Source organism: Stegostoma tigrinum, chromosome 22, assembly GCF_030684315.1.
Source record: "Stegostoma tigrinum isolate sSteTig4 chromosome 22, sSteTig4.hap1, whole genome shotgun sequence".
Lineage (NCBI taxonomy): Eukaryota > Metazoa > Chordata > Chondrichthyes > Orectolobiformes > Stegostomatidae > Stegostoma > Stegostoma tigrinum.
The window spans coordinates 57,263,489-57,287,125 of NC_081375.1; the positions used below are offsets into that span (position 1 = coordinate 57,263,489).

At 43.6% G+C, this 23,637-nt stretch overlaps 1 protein-coding gene across 2 annotated transcripts in view; it reads left to right on the forward strand.

The window, feature by feature from the left end:
* LOC132210882 (uncharacterized) overlaps positions 1-23,637 on the forward strand; it is a 350,749-nt gene that overhangs the window by 297,658 nt on the left and 29,454 nt on the right. Inside the window, exon 7 of one of the 2 annotated variants that reach the window (XM_059653853.1) lies at positions 3,641-3,706. The exons of the other annotated variant lie outside the window; for it this stretch is intronic. The gene's annotated coding sequence lies outside the window, so the exon portion shown is untranslated. The remainder of the gene's footprint in view (positions 1-3,640; positions 3,707-23,637) is intronic. 2 annotated transcript variants of the gene reach the window in all.

Genomic DNA, 23,637 nt, shown 5'->3' on the forward strand with positions numbered 1-23,637 from the left:
TTGTGAGAGGTAGAATGTGTGTGTCTGCCTGTGTGTGAGAGAGAACGTGTGTGTGTGTGTGTGTGTGTGTGTGTGTGTGTGTGTGTGTGTGTGTGTGTGTGTGTGTGAGAGAGAGAGAGAACGTGTGTGTGTTCTGTCTGTCCCTTAAACAACTGTGTTACATTATCCATTTTCCAGTCCTCTGGAACTCTCCCTGACTCCAGTCATTCACGAAAAATCACCATCGATGTCTGCACAATCTCCTTAGCTATCTCCTTCAGAACCCTGGGGTGTAGTGCATCTGGTCCACGTGATTTATCCACCTTCATACCTTTCAGCTTCCCTCACACCTTCTCCTTAGTGATAGCTGCTATTCTCACCTCTGCTCTTGACTCTTCTGGTACGTAATGCTCTTAGTATCCTATTGGTGTCTTCTGCCGTGAAGTGTGATACAAAATACCTAGTAATTTCCTCACCTGTTACTTTTTTCCCTTTACGACTTCTCCAGCCTCGTTTTCCCGTGGCCTAGTGTCTACTTTTATATCTCTCTTGCCTTTTTTACATCTGAAAGAAACTCTTACAATCTTCTTTTATATTAACTACCTGTTACTTGCCCTCAAATTTCAACTTCTCCCCCGCTTCATGCTTTTCTGGTTGTCCTGTGCTAGTTTTTGAAAGCTTGCTGACCCTCCCACAAATCTTCACATTGCAATCTTCACTTACGTGAGGAATAAGAGAATGGTCAAAGAAAGAGTAGGGCCGATCAGGGATAGCATAGGGAACTTGTGTGTGGAGCCTGAGGAGGTAGGGGAAGCCCTAAATGAGTTTTTTGCTTCTGTCTTTACGAAAGAAACGAACTTTGTAGTGAATGAAACCTTTGAAGAGCAGGTGTGCATGCTGGAATGGATAGAGATAGACGAAGCTGATGTGCTGAAAATTTTGTCAAACATTAAGATTGACAAGTCGCCAGGCCCGGATCAGATTTGTCCTCAGCTGCTTTGGGAAGCGAGAAATGCAATTGCTTCGCCACTTGCGAAGATCTTTGCATCCTCGCTCTCCACTGGAGTCGTACCTGAGGACTGGAGAGAGGCAAATGTAATTCCTCTCTTCAAGAAAGGAAATAGGGAAATCCCCGGCAATTATAGACCGGTAAGTCTCACGTCTGTCGTCTGCAAGGTGTTAGAAAGGATTCTGAGGGATAAGATTTATGACCATCTGGAAGAGCATGGCTTGATCAAATACAGTCAACACGGCTTTGTGAGGGGTAGGTCATGCCTTACAAACCTTATCGAGTTTTTTGAGGATGTGACTAGGAAGGTTGATGAGGGTCGAGCTGTGGATGTGGTGTATATGGACTTCAGTAAGGCATTTGATAAGGTTCCCCATGGTAGGCTCATTCAGAAGGTCAGGAGGAATGGGATACAGGGGAACTTAGCTGCTTGGATACAGAATTGGCTGGCCAACAGAAGACAGCGAGTGGTAGTAGAAGGAAAAGATTCTGCCTGGAAGTCAGTGGTGAGTGGAGTTCCACAGGGCTCTGTCCTTGGGCCTCTACTGTTTGTAATTTTTATTAATGACTTGGACGAGGGAATTGAAGGATGGGTCAGCAAGTTTGCAGACGACACAAAGGTCGGAGGTGTCGTTGACAGTGTAGAGGGCTGTTGTAGGCTGCAGCGGGACATTGACAGGATGCAGAGATGGGCTGAGAGGTGGCAGATGGAGTTCAACCTTGATAAATGCGAGGTGATGCATTTTGGAAGGTCGAATTTGAAAGCTGAGTACAGGATTAAGGATAGGATTCTTGGCAGCGTGGAGGAACAGAGGGATCTTGGTGTGCAGATACATAGATCCCTTAAAATGGCCACCCAAGTGGACAGGGTTGTTAAGAAAGCATATGGTGTTTTGGCTTTCATTAACAGGGGGATTGAGTTTAAGAGTCGTGAGATCTTGTTGCAGCTCTATAAAACTTGGGTTAGACCGCACTTGGAATACTGCGTCCAGTTCTGGGTGCCGTATTATAGGAAAGATGTGGATGCTTTGGAGAGGGTTCAGAGGAGGTTTACCAGGATGCTGCCTGGACTGGAGGGCTTATCTTATGAAGAGAGGTTGACTGAGCTCGGTCTCTTTTCATTGGAGAAAAGGAGGAGGAGAGGGGACCTAATTGAGGTATACAAGATAATGAGAGGCATAGATAGAGTTGATAGCCAGAGACTATTTCCCAGGGCAGAAATGGCTAGCACGAGGGGTCATAGTTTTAAGCTGGTTGGTGGAAAGTATAGAGGGGATGTCAGAGGCAGGTTCTTTACGCAGAGAGTTGTGAGAGCATGGAATGCGTTGCCGGCAGCAGTTGTGGAAGCAAGGTCATTGGGGTCATTTAAGAGACTGCTGGACATGTATATGGTCACAGAAATTTGAGGGTGCATACATGAGGATCAATGGTCGGCACAACATTGTGGGTTGAAGGGCCTGTTCTGTGCTGTACTGTTCTATGTTCTATGTTCTATGTTCTAAAATCGGACTCTATTTTAAAAGTGAATCATTGCTCTTCTGAATTACTAAACTAATGATGCCCGTCATTTGGATTTTAAGTCAAGAAATATTTCTTTATGGATGGTGTTTCTTGACAACTCATTTTTAAAAAATTTAACCATTTTTTCCGAATCAACCTGTCCAGACATGTTATTGCATACCTCTGGTGCAGGTGGGACTTGAACCTGGGCCTTTTGGACCAGGGACAGGGACACTACCGCTCTGCCATAAGAGGGCCCATCTTACCCTTCTGTGCATGAGTCCCACCTGTTCCTCCCCTTTCTGTCTGCCCAGTCAATTCATTAATCAATTGATCCAAATCAACTGCTTCAATATTTGCTGTACTGACAGCATGCAGTATTTGAAGATCTTGTGGCACACTCGTCATGCTGCTGATTCAGGACCAGAATGTCCAGGATCAAATTGAATCTGCTCCAGAGGTTACTAGATTAGATTACATACAGTGTGGAAACAGGCCCTTCAGCCCAACAAATCCGCACTGCCTCTTGAAGCATCCCACCCAGACCCATCCCCCAATAACCCACACATCCGTGAACACTACGGGCAATTCAGCATGGCCAATCCACTTAACCTGCACATCTTTGGACTGTGGGAGGAAACCGGAGCACCCGGAGGAAACCCACGCAGACACGGGGAGAACGTGCAAACTCCACACAGACAGTCGCCCGAGGCTGGAATCGAACCTGGGTCCCTGGTGCCGTGAGGCCGCAGTGCTAACCACTGAGCCACTGTCTAATAAATTTTTGTTTATCCAAATTCCATCTGATGACCACAAGAAAAATCCCAGCATTTCTTCCTGAGGAGCAGTGTTACAGCTGACGTGACGAAGTGTCGTACCCACCGAACATGCTGCAAATTTTTTCCATATACCCCACTAGATAAAAAGAAAATGCCTCAACACTTCAATAATGGTGGTTTGCGATGACAATGAGATGGCGAGTTAGTTCCAGCAAAGTTCCTCCTGAACTTGTACTTTTGTAGTGGATTTTACTGATGCCACTTCGCTAGTTTATTAATTATATTTGTTAAACCCAGGAAAATAATAAAGTATCATTGCCAATATTTTGGTTAAAGATATGCAAAGATCAATCAAATATTATTTTATTTGCAGCTCTACACATTCTCCACAACTGACTCAGGATGACACGCATTCAAGAATACAACGTTATGCCAACAGGTTAAAAAATGCTTTGCCTCATTGAAATTCTAATTTGTTTCGATACAGTGCCAACTGATTAAACTGGTTCATGCCGGGATGGCTCAGTGGTTAGCACTGTTGCCTGATAGTGCCAGGGACTTGGGTTCACTTCCACCCTTTAGCAATTGTTTGTGTGGAGTTTTCACATTCTCCTCATGTCTGTATGGGTTTCCTCCAGGTGCTGCAGTTTCCTCCCATAGTCCAAGGATTTGCATGTTAGGTGGGTTAGCCATGGGAAATGCAGGGTTACAGGGATAGGGTAGGGAAAGTTCTGGGTGGGATGCTCTTGGGAGCGTCCATGTGGACTGAGTGGGCCTGCTTCCACACTGCAGAGATTCTGTGTTTTGGCCAAATGAGAAATCACTTAGTTCTTGGACATTGGTGATTAAAAATAAAATTCACCGTTGTCTAGCTCTGACCCTTTGTTTTCCATTTTAATTTAACCCGGGATTTGATCAAGTGCTATGTGTAATGAAGTTCGAATTTGTGTATTTCATTCCCTCCAGCTTTTTAACATGACATTACCAGAATATTGATGTCAGAAAAGTTTACCTGAATTCTTCACCGTGCACAGAACACACATTGCACAGTCACGGTGGTAGTCTTTACATACAGTGAGTGGATGGAGAGGCTGGTGTCACTGGACTAGTAATCCAGAACTGTAGATTAATATTCCATGCACTCACAACTCTCTGGGTGAAGAACCTCCCTCTGACGTCTCCTCTATACCTTCCTTCTAACACCTTAAAACTATGACCCCTCATGGCAGTCAATCCTGCCCTGGGGAAAGGTCTCTGGCTATCGACTCTATCCATGCCTCTCATTACCTTGTACACCTCGATCAGGTCACCTCTCTTCCTCCTTCTCTCCAGAGAGAAAAGTCCGAGCTCAGTCAACCTCTCCTCTTAAGACAAGCCCTCCAGTACAGGCAGCATACTGGTAAAACTCCTTTGCACCCTCTCCAAAGCCTCCACATCTTTCCTATAATCGGGCAACCAGAACTGGACACAATGTTCCAAGTGTGGTCTCACCAGGGTTTTGTAGAGCTGCAGCATAACCCCGCGGCTCTTAAACTCGATCTCCCTGTTAATGAAAGCCAAAACACCATATGCTTTCTTAACAACCTTATCCACCTGGGTGGCAACTTTAAGAGGAGCTACGCACTTGAACACCAAGATCTGCTGTTCTTCCACACTGCCGAGAATCCTGCCTTTAATCCTATATTCAGCATTTAAGTTCAACCTTCCAAAATGCATCAATTCGCATTTATCCGGGTTGAACTCCATCTGCCATTTCTCAGCCCAGCTCTGCATTCTGTCACTGTCTCGCTGAAGCCTGCAATAGCCCTCGATACTATCAACGACACCTCCAACCTTTGTGTCATCAGCAAACATACTAACCCACGCCTCAACCTCCTCGTCCAAGTCATTTATAAAAACTACAAAGAGCAGAGGCCCAAGAACAGTGCCCTGTGGGATGCCACTCAGCACTGACCTCCAGGCAGAATATTTACCATCTACAACCATTCTGCCTCCTGTCAGCCAACCAATTCTGAATCCAGACAGCCAAATCACCCTGTATCCCATACCTCCTGACTTTATGAATGAGCCTGCCGTGGGGAACCTTATCAAATGACTTGCTGAAGTCCATGTACACCACATCCACTGCTCGACCCTCGTCAACCTGCCTCGTGACTTCCTCAAAGAACTCAATAAGATTTGTAAGGCATGATCTGCCCCTCACAAAGCCATGCTGACTCCCTTTAATCACGCTATGCTTTTCCAAATAGTCAGCAATCCTATCCCTCAGAATTCTTTCCAAAACCTTGCTGACCACAGACTTAAGACTGATTGGTCTGTAGTTGCCAGGGATTTCCCTATTCCCTTTCTTGAAAAGAGGAACAACATTTGCCTCCCTCTAATCTTGCAGTATGTCTCCCGTGGAGAATGAGGAAGCAAAGATCTTCGTCAGCGGCTTAGCAACCTCCTTTCTCACTTGCCGGAGCAACCTCGGATACATCTGGTCTGCCCCTGGGGACTTAGCAATCTTAATGTTTGCCAAAATTTCCAGCACATCAACTTCCTCAATCTTGATCTGTTCAAGCCTGTTTTCCTGCTCCTCAAAGTTCTCATTCACAACAAGGTCCCTTTCCTTTGTGAAAACCAAAGCAAAAAACTCATTTAGGGCTTCCCCTATCCGCTCAGACTCCACGCACAAGTTCCCCATGCTGTCCCTGATCGGGGATAGTTCTTTTCTGTCTCTTTCTATTTGCTGCCCTTTTCTACCCAGGAAATAATAATTGACACTGGATTATTTTTAGAGCTTGAGTTGGGTCCCAAAGCATGAAGTTTTTGTGTCTTGTGTGTGTATATCTGTCTGTATTTTTCCCCCATGTCTTTCTCCTGCCTCTCTCTCTCTCTCTCTCTCACACACACACAATCTGTTTCACAAGGTTGTGCTGCTGCAGTAAGTAAGTCTTTATTTTTTGGTGGCGTTTGGCAGATGCACTGGATGTGACTGGCTAATTCCATTCTGTGGCAACCTTTCACCTCACCCTGAGCACATTAAGCTTCCAGCTTCTTCAGGCTTCTGTGGAAGATGCAGAGTGAGCATGCTCAAATGTAACAAATCAAGTCCATTGACGACAAGGAAATGATTTTTGCTCTTTAGTTATAATGCAAATTTTAAGATGCTTTTATATGACAGGCAAACTCACAATGATGGCTGTAGTGAGAACATCTCTGCAGAAAGTTGGAATGTTTTTGCAGCGTTTGAAAATGATGGCAATTTCCTCTCCACCTTATCAGAAACTGCGTAAGGTGAGCCTATCAGAGGCTGTCGCATCTTTATATAATTTGTTCAAAGCTGGTGCTGAAAGAGCTATTTGGAGTTCTTGTCAGCCACTGCTATTTCGAATGACTAGATATAACAATGGATAAAATTATGTGTGGTCTGTTGTGGAGATCTCTTTGTACCCAATCTTGCAATACTGAATTAAGTACACATTTTCTCTATTCTGCTGTACCCAGAGATATGTAGATTATAGATAATAAAATGTGAGGCTGGATGAACACAGCAGGCCCAGCAGCATCTCAGGAGCACAAAAGCTGATGTTTCAGGCCTAGACCCTTCATCAGAGAGCTTTTGTCACAGTTTATTATCTTGGATTCCCCAGCATCTGCAGTTCCCATTATCACTATAGATTATAGATGCTTAGTTTATTTGGTATGCGGCTTTTCAGCTGGTGATGTCTGGACTTGCTGACAGTTAAACTGGTAATGGGTCGATGCTGACTAATACAGGCAGGATGGTCATTTCCTGATAGTTTTGCCATGTTTTAAAGTTTAAAATGTGTAAAGCGATTCTCCAGGCTGGCGTGAATTACAGGATAACAAAGTGTGGAGCTGGATGAACACAGCAGGCCAAGCAGCATCTCAGGAGCACCACCACACGGCGTGAATTAGATTCTGGTTTCATGAATTGAGCGTTATAGCTAGATTAATTTCAACTATTAAATTTAGTGTTGTTTTTAAAGTAGATTGATATTCTAACCAAGTAAGTAGTCATTTAATTTTAGTGAAGCGTTCACTTTTGTTTAGTTTTCAATGAAAGCTATTGGCTGTCTGTAGACTACAGTTTTGCCTTTTTCTGAAGCCAAATCCAAACTGAAAATGTAACTTCCATTATATATGTTAAGATTCGATCTAAAAGGACTCCCTCTTTTGCAATATTGCCCTTAAGCGCAAGGCAACAAACTGACTGGCTGCAGTTTGATAATAAGTCTGTGCATATTTTGGGAGAGGTGTGTGTCGTAGAATACAGGAGAATGCTGACTGGTTCTGTATCATATCAAGCAATGATTAAATATTCAAATTAATGAGTAGATTATGTTAGTATAGGTTTTAAAATGTCATTGTTTCTTTTCAGAGAAAATTAATTCACCTTGGCAGCAAAATGTAATTTAAAGCCATTTATGTGTGTGGTTTGAATCCAGTTTAAAAAGCATTGGAAGCATATTTATATTTTGTGACATGGTAAATTATCATTGTGCCGCGTTTAAAAATTTTAGTCTATTTTCAAAGTGACATTGAAAACCGTTAGGAGAAATACTTTGAACGTAGTTATTGGATAGCAAAAGTATAAAGTATTGCTGTGTGTTTTGTCGTGTCTGAAGGCCAGTAGTAAATATGAGGTTGAACTTAGTGTTAGCAAATGCGTTTGAATGTAGATTGATGCTGACAGAAGTGATAAAAGCTTAGTTGATCACTAAGTTGAATATTCTGGAGTTGATATCATATTGTCTTTTCATAAAACCTGAGTTGAGTTTGTTCTGTCCACTCACAGCTTTAATGATAACTAAACAGCCTTGCAGCTCACATGCAATATTCCTTAAAACTAAATGCTTTGTCACTGTAACAAAGTGTGGAGCTGGATGAACACAGCAGGCCAAGCAGCATCTCAGGAGCACAAAAGCTGACGTTTCAGACCTCGACCCTTCATCAGAGAGGGGGATGGGGAGAGGGTTCTGAAATAAATAGGGAGAGATGGGGAGGCAGACCGAAGATAAATAGAGGAGAAGATAGGTGGAGAGGAGAGTATAGGTGGGACAAGAGAGTTGCAGTGGGAGAGAGATTCCCTGAGGTTGGTCCGGAGGGAGGGGGGTAACTTCTTCAGGTTAGGCGTCCCTGGAAGAGGCAAAGACATGTTTCTGATGGTGATGGTCTTTAACGAGCAGTTATGGAGCATAATTCTACAAGATTTAGTTCATTTGAAGTGGGGAAAGCTTCTGAAGAACTCAAGAAACCTGAACAGAAAAATAGATTTAGAAATAAGGTGTCATTTTGCAGAGTGTTGACAGTAACTTGCATTGACCTCTGCATTCCAGTTGAGCTATGCTGTGCTTCGCATTGGTGAGGTCACATTTCTTCTAGTGACAGTCATTTTGTCAAAACTTTCCCATTCTTGAGTTTTGTGTTTTTGGTGTTTTGATGTTGATCTTGATATCAACAAGGAAACAGCTTTCTTCTCTAGCAGATACCTATAAATTAATGTCTAGCAGCACGGTAAATGCCACAATAGAGTAACACAGGTTACCTGAGCTGCAGCATAAGGAAAGAGTAGAAGAGTTAGCAAACCCAGGTAAATAGAATTGAATCAAAGAAATAATGCAATAAAAGGTCATATCCACTTTGTTAGTTTCATGTGTTCCTAAATTCTGAAGAATGGTCACTGGACCCAAAATGTTAACTTTGCTTTCACTCCACAGATGCTGCCAGACTTGCTGAATTTTTCAATAATTTAATGTGTTCCCACTTCACTAACTCTTTTCCCAGTACAGAGCGGAACCTATTGAATTCTGCAAAAGCAAGAAGAAAAGATAGCTTAAGACATCTTAGGATTTCCAATATCTCTAATAATGATAAGAAAGTTAGCATGAAGGCACTTTATCTAAATGCTGTTGGTATTCACAACAAAGTAGATGAATTAACAGCACAAATCCTCTTGAATGATTCTGATGTGGTAGGCATCTTAGAGACATGGTTGCAGGGAGTTCAGGACTGGCAGTTCAACATCCAAGGATTCACAACTTATCGAAAAGACAGGGAGGTGGGCAGAGGGGAAGGGGTTACCTTGTTAGTCAAGAATGAAATTAAATCTACGGCACTGAATGGCATAGCGTCAGAAGGTGTGGAGTCTATGTGGGTGGAGTTGAGGTACCACAATGGCTAAAAAAAAGTATAATGGGAGTTATGTACAGACCTCCCAACAGTGATCAGGACCAGGGGCACAAGATGCACCTAGAAATAGATAGGGCATGTCAGAAAGGCAAGGTCACAGTGATCATGGGGGACGGCAACATGCAGGTGCACTGGACGAATAATGTTGCCGATAGATCCAAAGAAAGGGAATTCATGGAATGATTGCAGAATGATTTTTTGGAACAACTTGTGATGGAGCCCACAAGGGAACAGGCTATTCTGGACTTAGTGTTATGTAATGAGCCAGACTTTATAAAAGATCTGAAAGTAAGGGAACACTTAGGAGGCAGCGATCATAATATGGTAGAGTTTAATCTGCAGTTTGAAAGAGAGAAGGCAAAATCAGATGTAATGGTGTTACAGTTAAGTAAAGGTAATTACAGGGGCACGAGAGAGGAATTGACAAAAATCGACTGGAAGGAGAGCCTAGCGGGGAAGACAGTAGACCAACAATGGCAGGAGTTTCTGGGTGTAATTGAGGACATAGTACAGAGGTTCATCCCAAAGAAAAGAAAGAAAAGAAAGATTATCCGGGGTGGGATTAGACAGCCATGGTTGACAGAGGAAGCCAGGAAATGTATCAAAGAAAAAGAGACAGCCTATAAAGTGGCCAAGAGCACTGGGAAATCAGAAGATTGGGAAGGCTACAAAAACAAACAGAGGATAACAAAGAGAGCAACAAGGAAGGAGAGAATCAAATATGAAGGTCGACTAGCTAGTAATATTAGAAATGATAGTAAAGGTTTCTTTCAAGACATCAGAAACAACCGAGAGGCAAAAGTAGACAGTGGGCCACTCCAAATTGATGCTGGAAGGCTAGTAATGGGAGGTAAGGGAATAGCTGAAGAACTCAATAAGTACTTTGCGTCAGTCTTCACAGTGGAAGACATGAGTAGTATGCCAACAATTAGGGAGAGTCAGGGGGCAAAGTTGAGTATGGTAGGCATTTCAAAAGAGAAAGTGCTAGAAAACCTAAAGGGTCTAAAAATTGCTAAATCTCCTGGCCCCGATGGGCTACATCCTAGAGTTCTGAGGGACGTGGCTGAGGAAACAGCAGAGGCTTTGGATGTGATCTTTCAAAAGTCACTGGAGTCAGGGAAAGTCCCAGATGATTGGAAAATTGCTGTTGTAACCCCCTTGTTTAAGAAAGGATCAAGGCAAAAGATGGAAAATTACAGGCCAATTAGCCTAACCTCAGTAGTTGGTAAAATTATGGAATTCATTGTTAAGGACGAGATTTCTAAATTCCTGGAAGTGCAGGGTCAGATTAGAACAAGTCAGCATGGATTTAGGAAGTGGGGGCCATGCCTGACAAACTGTGAGAATTCTTTGAAGAGGTAACAAGTATGTTAGACCAGGGAATCCCAGTGGATGTTATCTATCTAGACTTCCAAAAGGCCTTTGATAAGGTGTTTCACGGGAGGCCGCTGAGCGAGGTGAGGGCCCATGGTGTTCGAGGTGAGCTACTGGCTTGGATTGGGGATTGGCTGTCTGACAGAAGGCAGAGAGTTGGGATAAAAGGCTGTTTTTCGGAATGGCAACTGGTGACAAGTGGTGTCCCGCAGGGTACAGTGTTGGGGCCACATCTGTTCACCTTATGTATTAATGATCTGGATGAAGGGGCTGGGGGCATTCTGGCGAAGTTTGCCGATGATACGAAGATAGGTGGACAGGCAGGGAGGCTGCAGAAAGATTTCGACAGTTTAGGAGAGTGATCCAGGAAATGGCTGATGAAATTCAACGTGAGCAAATGCGAGGTCTTGCACTTTGGAAAAAAGAATACAGGCATAGGACTATTTTCTAAACGGTGAGAAAATTCATAAAGCCGAAGTACAAAGGGATCTGGGAGTGTTGGTCCAGGATTCTCTAAAAGTTAACTTGCAGGTAGAATCTGTGATTAAGAAAGATGTTGTCGTTCATCTCAAGAGGGTTGGAATATAAAAGCAGTGATGTGCTTCTGAGAATTTATAAAGCTCCAGTTAGGCCCCACTTAGAATATTGTGTCCAATTTTGGGCCCCACACCTCAGGAAGGACATACTGACCCTGGAGCGTGTCCAGTGGAGATTCACACGGATGATCCCTGGAATGGTAGGTTTAATGGCTGAGGATCCTGGGATTGTATTCATTAGAGTTTAGAAGGTTGAGGGGAGATCCAATAGAAACTTACAAGGTAATGTATGGCTTAGAAAGAGTGGACGCTGGGAAGTTGTTTCCGTTAGGGGAGAGTAGGACCCGTGGGCACAGCCTTAAAATTAGAGGGGGTAAAATTAAAACGGAAATGAGATGACATTTCTTCAGCCAGAGAGTGGTGGGCTTGTGGAATGCATTGCCACGGAGTGCAGTGGAGGCCGGGATATTAGATGCCTTCAAGCCAGAGATGGATAAATTCTTGATCTCATAAGGAATCAAGGGCTACGGGGAGAGTGCAGGGAAGTGAAGTTGAAATGCCCATCAGCCATGACTTAAATGGCAGAGTGGACTCGGTGGGCCCAATGGCCTCACTTTCACTCCGATGTCTTATGGTCTTGTGGAAGTAAAAATAGTGCATGAAGAATATACATTTTTGTTGCAAATCAGTGCAGTGCGGAAGATTTTCATGATGAAATTTGTTGTTTGGTTACATGGCAGAGAAAAGAGTTGTTTCCTAATTCGTCCTTCAGTGTTCAGAGGATTTCTGGGTGTTGGATATATTTTCCCAGGAGCTGGGATCTAAATGATGTTATAAATAAATTTAAAAGCACTTTGCCTAAATAGAATGTTCATGACGATTGCATGATGCGTCTCTTTAGAAGTGATAAGTTTTACAACAGCCTCTGAATGACATTCCCTAATTTGTTGCAGCTGCAGACAGGGATTCGCCAAATCATTAATTTCCCAAGTCAGGAACGATAAACCAATTCCCCTTGTTTATTCAGCTGTTCTCTCCGTTGGTTGCACCAAGGTTAATTCAGAAAGAATCTCTTCCTTGGAAACCTTTCTCCCAGATCCAAATGAACGTGAATCAGAAATTGCTGGGAAAACTCAGCAGGTCTAGCAGCATCTGTGGATCGCTAACAGGCTTAATGTTTCAGGTTGGTGAGCCTTGTTCAGAGTGTTAACTCTGCTTTCCCTCCACAGATGCTGCCAAACCTGCTGAGTTTTGCCAGCAATTCCTGGTTTTGTTTCTGATTTTCAGCATCTGCAGCTCTTTGGTTTTTGCCAAATGAATATAAGTTTTAAGTGGAGGTAATTTAATCAGGCTTTCTTGAATTAACATAAAGAGCAGTTTATCAAATTACTGGGGAGTATTACTGAACAAAGAGACCTTGGCGTGCAGGTTCATAGTTCCTAGAAGTTGGAGTCACAGGTAGACAGGGTAGTGAAGAAGGTGTTTTGTGCACCTGCCTTTATCGGTCAGTGTATTGAGTATAGGAATTGGGATGTCACGTTGTGGCTGTACAGAACATTGGTTCGGCCACTTTTGGAATACAGTGTGCAATTCTGATCTCCCTGCTATAGGAAGGATGTTGTTGAACTTACAAGGGTACAGAAATGCTTTACCAAGATGTTACCAGGGTTGCAGGGTTTGAGCAATACAGAACAACTGAATAGGCGGGACTAATTTCCTTGCAGTGTCGGAGGTTGAGGCATGATTTTATCGAGATTTATAAAATCGTGAAGGGTAAGGATAGAGTGAATAGCCAAGGTCTTTATTCCCTGGGTAGGGAGTCCAAAACTTGAGGGTACAGGTTTAGGGTGAGAAGGGAAAGATTTAAAAGGGACCTAAGGGGGGCAACCTTTCCAATCAGAGGATGGTGTGTGTGTGGAATGAACTTCCAGACGAAGTGGTCGTGGCTTGTACAATTGCATTTAAAAGGCATCTGGATGGGTGCATGAACGGGAAGGGTTTAGAGGGATATGGACCAAGTGCTGGCAAGTGGGACTGGATTAATTTTGGATATCCGGAGGCATGACCCAAGTTGGACCAAAGTGTGTTTCAGTGCCGTGCAACTGTATGACTCCAGATACAAGAAGAAGTAGTAACATAACACACAGGTACAAAAGTAAGCGATGAGTGCAACTGATAAAAGTAAAAGCAAAATGCAGATGAGCCTCTGAATTATTTGTGAAGAGCAAGTACAAAGATGTAGCAGCTGTGATTGGATGTGGCCAGTCGCGTTGACCTTGATAGTTGAGCTGACAGTTTTGATATTGATTTTGTGATCAAAATTCCTTTGTGGTGATTACTTTTGAACTCTCTGACAGCATGTGGAGGAAGAAGGGGTGATTCTATGTTTTTTCCTGGTAGGATAGGGCTGTTAAAAATCGCTATTATCAAAGCTGTGTCCCTCAGCACTCTGGGCCAGACACAAGGACATTTTCTGCTGACAGTGACAGGCTTATTGTTGCATTCAATTTTTAAGCTCTCTTTCATACATTTCTGGAGGGTAACATAGATATGCCTGAAAAAGGTGGCTGTCTGCTGAGAGAGATGCAGTCAGCCGCTCGGTCTGTCTTTTTAGGAGGTCTGTCCCTTTTTGAAATTTCCCTGATTCTTTACAGGTACAGCATTACATTGGCTTCTTGTAGAATTTTTTCAGTGAGATTTGCAGTTTATACTTTCTGTAGCAGTCCTATTTTTCTTTCAAAATAAAGTAATTTTGAAATGAGAAGTGAAAAGAGGCCTGTTTGTATTTTGAAGCTCTGATCTATTGTCATCGTACTGGTTTTGTTTTAAACATTGATTGAAAGTTTTGTAATTCTGGTCAGGTCAGGTATGAGTTGGTTGTGACATATATCTAACTAGAAGTTTGATATTTGAATATCTATAATGTAAATTATTTTTATTCCTGTAATTGTATAAAGGGAATTAATTTCAAATGTTTAGGTACAAGGTATTGAGGAGTTAAGGGGACAGTAGGAGAGAGAAAATATGCTGTATCATCTGTCATAGTGAGATTTGAAGCCAAGTCCAAATGACATTAGCTTGTGGGTCTGGATTAATAGTCTGATGATATCACTACTCCACCCCCACCTGTAGCATTTTGTGTCTCTTCTTCGTCCATGATAGTTGTCCACCAGTTACCCTTAAAAATAAAATGATTTGACAACTTGAAGAGAAAATTATCTTTGCAGTATTGTATTCTCAGCTGTTTCCTTTGAATGATTCTTTCGGATGAGTTTTGACAGCCTTTCTAATAACAAACAGTATTGCAGTTAATAAAACTGCCAAGGAATGAATGGGTCTTTATGCTATATTTATGGTCGAGTGGTCAAGCCACTATCAACCTGCTAGAATTTCAATCTGGGCCGGCCTAGAGCAGCAGTTTTTGATGAAAATTACACGCATAACCCCTGTAGGACAGGAGCAAAACAAACATAAAGCCTAAAGTCAATCTTTATAATGTTCCCTTCAGGGCTATTAAAACTATTCTATACTTATAATGAGGAAAAACAATTTTTAAAAATTAATTTATTTTAAATCAAGTCATTCTGTATCTTCAGCACATAATGAGCTTGGCTTATGACAGTCAGCCAACCAACCGCCAACTTAGACGCTCTTAATCATCATTGTGGCCCCCTTTTTGAACTTGACCAGTGACACACAACTAAGATTAACAGCATGTACCTCTGCATCCTTTGCTTTGATCAGTAATGACATTGAGGTTACCAGCTTGGAGATTCTGAGTCTCTGCTCATTGTCAGGGAGCTTAGTTAGGTGCCGCTGAGTCAATTTTTGCATCACTATTTATGTTATTTCAGCTTCTTGATGGTGTGGATGTCAGTAACTCTTGGAAGCCAATATTATCAGTACTTTTTCTAAATGGGCCTTGTGTTGCTGGCTAGGTGACTGTTTATTGCTCATGCCAAATTGCTTAGAAGGCAGTTAAGCGTAAACTATGATGCCTGGCCTAGACTGAAGGGTTTGTTCTGTACCATATGATTCTGTGATTTTATGAATGCGAAGACTGGAATCACATGTATCCTAGGCCAGGTTTCCTTCTGTATCGGGCATTAGTGAACCAAATGGCAATTGAGAATGGTTTAATGGACACGTTCTGGCTAACTTTTTTATTGCAGACTTGCATTGAATTCAGGCTTCAGAAAGAATGCCAAGAGTAGGTACATCAGCATTGCAGCATTCCCTCAACATTGCCATCATTTTGTGCTCAAGTCCTGGTTTGGAGCTTCAACCTAAAATTTCTAACTGGGTAGAGGGTGGAAAGAAGAGGATGACTGTGTCAGTGGAACAAAAATGACAGACATGTTGGAGTTTTTTTTTCCTTTAAATCATTCATGGAGTGTGCCCATTGTCCATTTCTAATTGCCTTTGAGAAGGTGAGAGTAAGTCACTGCAGTCCATGTGATGTGGGTACATCCCAATATGAATAGTATTGTATTTATGATTATTTGGAAAAGCACAGTTTGATTAGAAATAGCATGGCTTTCAGAGGGGTAAGTCAGGCCTCACAAGCGAATTCTTTGAGGATGTGACAAAATACATCGATGAAGGTAGACCATGGATGTGATGTCGATGGAGTTTAGCAAGACATTTGATAAGCTTCAACATGGTAGGCTCATTCAGAAAGTAAGGAGACATGAGATTCAGGGAAATTTGCCTGTCTGGATACATAGCTGGCTGCCCGATAGAAGACAGGTTGGTAGTAGATGGAAAGTATTCAGCTTGGAGCTCGGTGACTCGTGGTGTTCTGCACGAATCTGTTCTGGGACGCCTGCTGATTGTAATCTTTATAAACGATTTGGAAGAGGAAGTGGGAGGGTGGGTCAGTAAGTTTGCCAATGACACAAGGGTTGTTGGAGTTGTGGATAGTGTGGAGGGCTGTTGTAGGTTGCAACAGGATGCAGAGCTGGGCAAAGAACTGGCAGATGGAATTCAAACCAGAAAAGTGTGAAGTGATTTATTTTGTAAGTTCAAATTGAATGTAGATTACAGGGTTAATGGAAGTATGGAGAAACAGAGGGATCTTGGGGTCCATATCCAAAGCTCCCACCAAGTTGCTACCCAAGGTGAGAGGGTTTTTAAGAAGACATATGGTGTGTTGGCTTTCATTGACAGGAGAATTGATTTTAAGAGCCATTAGGTTATGCTGCAGCTCTCTGAAACTCTGGTTACTCCACACTTGTATTTTTATGTTCAGCTTTTGTCGCCTCATTATAGGAGAAATGTGGAAGCTTTAGAGAGAGTGTAGAGGAGATTTAGCAAGATGCTCAAAATTATCAGAAAGGCTGTCGAGGAGCTGGGCATGTCATGCTTCCACACTGTTTGCGAGTTTGCAGCATTCATTTGACAAATGTACTTGTTCAGAACTAAGGAAAGGTCACTGAAATGGTAACTCTGATTTTCCTTCACATATGCTGCCAGGCCTGCTGAGCTTTTCCAGCAACTTCTGCTTTTGTTTCTGATTTACAGCATCCGCAGTCCTCTTGGTTTTCACTCAGAATTTTTAATTTGTCTCAGTGGAAGGGATCAAAAATTTTGTTTTTAAGAGGGACCTGAAATAACTCCACAGAGCTGGTATCCTGTCACCAAGTCACCTTTTATTGACAAACTGAGAGCCCTGACACTCCAGTTCTTATCAATCAGCCAGGGCTTCCTGACTGGACTAGATTAAGCCCCATTCAGGAAACTCACTCTGTGCTGTCCATCTGGCTGACCTCGTTACATTCAATATATTCCTCCCCTTCTGAGTTCAAGGACACAGGCTGGTTCTTTTTCTTTTGTGGTTTCTGGATGTTCTAGCATCGGTTCAGGTTCCTCTAATCCTGCCTCGGATACGGGCAGAGTGTAATGTGCAGTAGCCTGCCTCTTGCGCCGAGAGTATCTCGCGAGAAATCAGTTTTATTCTGCAAGTGGAAAAGGCGTCGAGGCAGTGACCATCTCCGATTCCGAGGTATCTTCGATGCTTGACGGAGAAGTCGAACACACATGTTCTCGAACTATTGGAAAGGCTGTCGAGGAGCTGGGCACGTTGTGCCCCTGCACTGTTTGCGAGTTTGCAGCATTCGTATGGTCTTGGTGACATTCTCGTTCAGGGCTGTTGCATCTACTTGATCGTTATATGTCATTCGACCTGACCTCACATTGACCATGTCCGTTACTTGTGCAGGTCCATTCCTCTGGTTCCTACACCAAACGTTATCCCCTGAAATAATGCCTCTCACTCAGCAGTCTCATGTCTGGCACTGGCTTTCCTGATGCCGTATCAGCCCAGTTTGGTTAGCATGTAAAACAATACTTTTCACTGTGTCTGTCTACATGTGACAGTTATATGTCAAATCAAATCTCATTTATTACCTTCCCATGTATACAAAGATGCATGCAGTGTGATATGTTAACCTTTGGAGTTTCACCAATAGCATTAATTCTCATTTCTGTTGCCTTTGAGCTTTTTTAATCAGCTTGCATTCCAACTGATATTTCACAGATTGTAGAATTGTGGGTTATTTGTGTTGTGGACTCTTGCACATGGAGACTATGAATTTTGACTCTTTACTTTCATAACACGCGACTAATTATTTGCCACGATATATATTACGATATATAGATGGTGAAAGGATTTAGAGGAATTGTGTATGAAACCTGAACAGTAAATGAAGCTGTACAAAGCTTGATTTAGTCAAGACAAGAGCTTTGGAACTTTGTATCCATGTTGTTTATGACAATGTTATAATAGTGGATGTCGCCATGGACGTCCAGTCCTTATACACCTGCATTCCTCATGCAGATGGCCTCAAGGCCCTCCGCTTGTTCCTGTCCCACAGGCCCGACCAGTCCCCCTCCACTGACACCCTCTTCCGCCTAGCTAAACTCGTCCTCACCCTCAACAACTTCTCCTTCGATTCCTCCCACTTCGTACAGACAAAGGGGGTGGCCATGGGTACCTGCATGGGCCAAAGCTATGCCTGCCTCTTTGTAGGTGACATGGAACATCCCTCTTGCGCACCTGCACAGGCCCTCTGTTACATGGATGACTGTATCGGCGCCGCCTCTTGCTCCCCAGAGGAGCTCGAACAGTTCATCCACTTCACCAACACCTTCCGCCCCAACCTCAAGTTCACCTGGGCCATCTCCAACACATCCCTCTCCTTCCTGGACCTCTCAGTCTCCATCTCAGGCAACCAGCTAGAAACTGATGTCCATTTCAAGCCCACCGACCCCCACAGCTACCGAGAACACACCTCCTCCCACCCACCCTCCTGCAAAAATTCCATCCCCTATTCCCAATTCCTCCGCCTCCGCCACATCGCTCCCAGGATAAGGCATTCCACTCCCGCACATCCAAGATGTCCGCATTCTTCGAGGACTGCAACTTCCCTCCCGCAGTGGTCCAGAACGCCCTTGACCGTGTCTCCCGCATTTCCCACAATACATCCCTCACACCCCGCCCCTGCAACCACCGCCCTAAAAGAATCCCCCTCGTCTTCACATACCACCCCACCAGCCTCGGATACAACGCATCATCCTCCGACACTTCCGCCATCTACAAACCAACCCCACCACCCAAGACATTTTTCCATCCCCACCCCTGTCTGCTTTCCGGAGAGACCATTCTCTCCGAGACTCCCTTGTCCACTCCACACTCTCCCCTTCAACCCCACCACACCCGGCAACTTACCCTGCAACCGCTGGAAATGGTACACTTGCCCCCACACCTCCTCCCTCACCCCTGTCCCAGGCCCCAAGATGACTTTCCATATTAAGCAGATATTCACCTGCACATCTGCCAATTTGTACACTGTATCCACTGTACACGGTGTGGCTTCCTCTAAATTGGGGAAACCAAGCGGAGGCTTGGGGACCGCTTTGCAGAACACCTCTGCTCGGTTTTCAGTAAACAACTGCACCTCCCAGTCGCGAACCATTTTAACTCCCCCTCCCATTCTTGAGATGACATGTCCCTCGTGGGCCTCCTGCAGTGCCACAATGATGCCACCCGAAGGTTGCAGGAACAGCAACTCATATTCCGCTTGGGAACCCTGCAGCCCAATGGTATCAATGTGGATTTCACAAGCTTCTAATCTCCCGTCCTCCCACTGCATCCCAAAACCAGCCCAGTTCGTCCCCTCCCCCCACTGCATCTCAAAACCAGCCTAGCTCGTCCCCGCCTCCCTAACCTGTTCTTCCTCCCATCTATCCCCTCCTCCCACCTCAAGCCACTCCTCCATTTCCCACCTACCGACCTCATCCCGTCTCCATGATCTGTCCGTCCTCCCCGGACTGACCTATGCCCTCTCTACCTGCCCCACCTCTACTCTCCTCTCCACCTATCTTCTCCTCTATCCATCTTCGGTCCGCCTCCGCCTCCGCCTCTGTCCCTATTCATTTCAGAACCCTCTCCCCGTCCCTCTCTCTGATGAAGGGTCTCGGCCTGAAACGTCAGCTTTTGTGCTCCTGAGACGCTGCTGGGCCTGCTGTGTTCATCCAGCCTCACACTTTGTTATCTTGGATTCTCCAGCATCTGCAGTTCCCATTATCTCTGGTTATAATAGTGAGATTGAGTTATAATAGTGACAAGATTGAAGCAGTCTATCAAAAGCATTCATCTACACCCAGCCTCGAGTCTCATCCTTACAATTTGTTGCAGATCATATTTGGAAGAAATAATTTTAATGAGCTGCATTAGCATAATTGCAATAAGCACTTCACTGTCTTACTTTTCTCAGGCGTCTTAACTTTTAGTCAGTTGAAAGTCAGGGTGAGAGCCTTAGTAACTTTGTAATGACAAACTGTCAAATGGAAGAAGTGCTGCAGTACTGAAAGTGTGAATGACAGTGCAAAAAGATGTAGAAAAAAATAACATTTATTGCTGCCTCTTTTAAAGTGTTTCAAGTGTGCATTGTGACTTTGAGGGAAATGGTTGAGGAGGAACTAATGAGCCCTGTGAGCTGATTTAATGCAAAGAAACTTGCAGTCTCCAGATTGTCAGAAACCACATGTATGACTAAAATTGTGAGTTGATATCCTGTGGAATTCCCGACCCGTGGAGCTGTGTGGATCTAGAGTTGGAAACCTGTCAGATAGGTCTAAGTATGGACTATTTTGTTTCAATTTCCATTATCTGATTGTTATAGCGGAAACTTGCATGGACTGAAGTTTCTTTCAAAACGACAAAAGCATGGACCTAAAATGATGGCTGTTGTCTTCTGACTATGGACTGCAGCAAGCTTCGGGCAACCTATGTGGAATGAATGAATAAATTAATCTGCATTTAAATCATGATTTCATCTGTAGTCATTGAAACAGGCAACTGAATCAGCATCAAGAAACTCACGTTTCCTGTTGTAGTTCACACATATATGGTACTTTTACACATTCTGAATGGAGAGCTCAACTGCCAGTCAGCCAGCTTGGAAAGATAGTGCAGCTAAACTCTGAAATTCCCACTAAACTATATTTCAACAGCTGTTATTGAGAAGAGAGCAGAAAAAGAGAAAAAAGATTCATTCATGATAAGAGCTGGAACGCTTTCTCTCCCGTTGTCTCTCATCATGTTGGAAGACAGTGCCTAGTGGAAAAAGCAAATTGGAAAACAACAATTTATCAAGGAAGCAAAGGTAGCTACAGATTCGTCTACTGCTGAGTATACATTTCAAACATGAAACAACCGTTCTCCCGAGCTAAGAATCTAACATCCCAAATGTACAAATGGCTTGGCCGGAGAAGCTACAAGTAACATTCATACCACACAAACCCCAGGCCGTGACCATCTCCAATAAGAGACAACCGAATCTCCAGCCCATGACATTCAGTGGTGTCATGGAATCCCCCTGTCTCACCATCCTTAGGGTTACCATTGACTGGAAATGCAGCTGAACTCGCCACGTAAACATAGTGGCTACAAGAGCAGGTCAGAGGCTAGGAATACTGCGGCAAGTAACTCGCCACCTAACTTATGAAAGCCTGTCCACCTTGTACACGGCACAAGTCAGGAGTGTGATGGGATGCTTCCCACTTGTCTGGATGGATGCAGCTCAAACAACACTCAAGAAGCTTGATGCCATCCAGGACAAAAAAGTCCATTTGATTGGCATCACATCCACAAACACCCACTTTCTCCAACCATTGATGCTCAGTAGCAGCAGCATGCATTGTCTAAAAGATGCACAGCAGAAATTCACCAAAAATCCTTGGCACCTTCCAAACCTCCAACTACTCTCAAGGCCCTCACTTCACAACTTTGTTAAAAAGGCAACTTGATAGATGACAATATTCTTTCATAATTTTTTGAATGTTGCTGAAATTAAATGATCAGTTTGGATGAGCATTTAGGAGGTGTCTAAAATTATAGTGGGATCTTGAACAATTGGCCATTGGGCTGAGGGGTGACAGATGGAGTTTAATTTGGATAAATGCGAGGTATTGCATTTTGGTAAACCAAATAAGGGCAGGACTTTTGCAGTTAATAGAACTGTGGATGGAGTTGTAAAACTGAGAGACCAAAGGATTGATGTTACATAATCCTTTGCAAGTTGGACGAGGTGGTTAAGAAGGCATTTAACACGCTTGCCTTCATTGATCAGACCATTGAGTTCTCGGAGTTGGTAGGTGGTCACTTTTTGAGTATTGTTCCGATTGCCTTGCTATAGGAAGGATGTGATTAAATTGGAGAGGGTTCGGGAAACATAGCAGGATGTTGTTGGGACTGGAGAATTTGAGCTGTAATGATACGCTGGATAGGCTGTGACCTTTGTCACTAGAGCTTTAGCAGGTTGATGGGTGACATTATACAGGTTTATAAAATCATGAGGGGTACCGATAAGATGAATAGCAAAGGTCTTTTCTCTAGGGTAGGGGAGTTCAAAACTAGAGCACACATTTTTAAAATAAATGGAGAAAGATTTAAACGTGACCTGAAGGGCAACTTTTTTACACAGAGGGTAGTTCGCTTGTGGAATGAACTGCCAGAGGAATTGGTAGATGCAGGTACAGTTCTACTCCGTTGCTGTATGATTCTATGACTCTGGTGTCAATTGACAATATAGCTGTCCCCAGGTTGAAGTGCCTCTAGTTCTAATCCTAGTTCTAGGATTCCTGCCAACTCGATAATATGAAGCAGAAGGTGAGAACTTTGGAAACAGCTTCAGGTATAAATTGTTTGCTTAAAGTAAGAACTATGTATGTATATTTTGTGATGGCATCCAAGCATGCTGTTCTGTTAAAATCCTATTGGCAACATCAACATCTACTGTTTGTAATTTTTATTAATGACTTGGACGAGGGAATTGAAGGATGGGTCAGCAAGTTTGCAGACGACACAAAGGTCGGAGGTGTCGTTGACAGTGTAGAGGGCTGTTGTAGGCTGCAGCGGGACATTGACAGGATGCAGAGATGGGCTGAGAGGTGGCAGATGGAGTTCAACCTGGATAAATGCGAGGTGATGCATTTTGGAAGGTCGAATTTGAAAGCTGAGTACAGGATTAAGGATAGGATTCTTGGCAGCGTGGAGGAACAGAGGGATCTTGGTGTGCAGATACATAGATCCCTTAAAATGGCCACCCAAGTGGACAGGGTTGTTAAGAAAGCATATGGTGTTTTGGCTTTCATTAACAGGGGCATTGAGTTTAAGAGTCGTGAGATCTTGTTGCAGCTCTATAAAACTTTGGTTAGACCGCACTTGGAATACTGCGTCCAGTTCTGGGCGCCCTATTATAGGAAAGATGTGGATGCTTTGGAGAGGGTTCAGAGGAGGTTTACCAGGATGCTGCCTGGACTGGAGGGCTTATCTTATGAAGAGAGGTTGACTGAGCTCGGTCTCTTTTCATTGGAGAAAAGGAGGAGGAGAGGGGACCTAATTGAGGTATACAAGATAATGAGAGGCATAGATAGAGTTGATAGCCAGAGACTATTTCCCAGGGCAGAAATGGCTAGCACGAGGGGTCATAGTTTTAAGCTGGTTGGTGGAAAGTATAGAGGGGATGTCAGAGGCAGGTTCTTTACGCAGAGAGTTGTGAGAGCATGGAATGCGTTGCCAGCAGCAGTTGTGGAAGCAAGGTCATTGGGGTCATTTAAGAGACTGCTGGACATGCATATGGTCACAGAAATTTGAGGGTGCATCCATGAGGATCAATGGTCGGCACAACATTGTGGGCTGAAGGGCCTGTTCTGTGCTGTACTGTTCTATGTTCTATGTTCTATCATTGCAAAACAC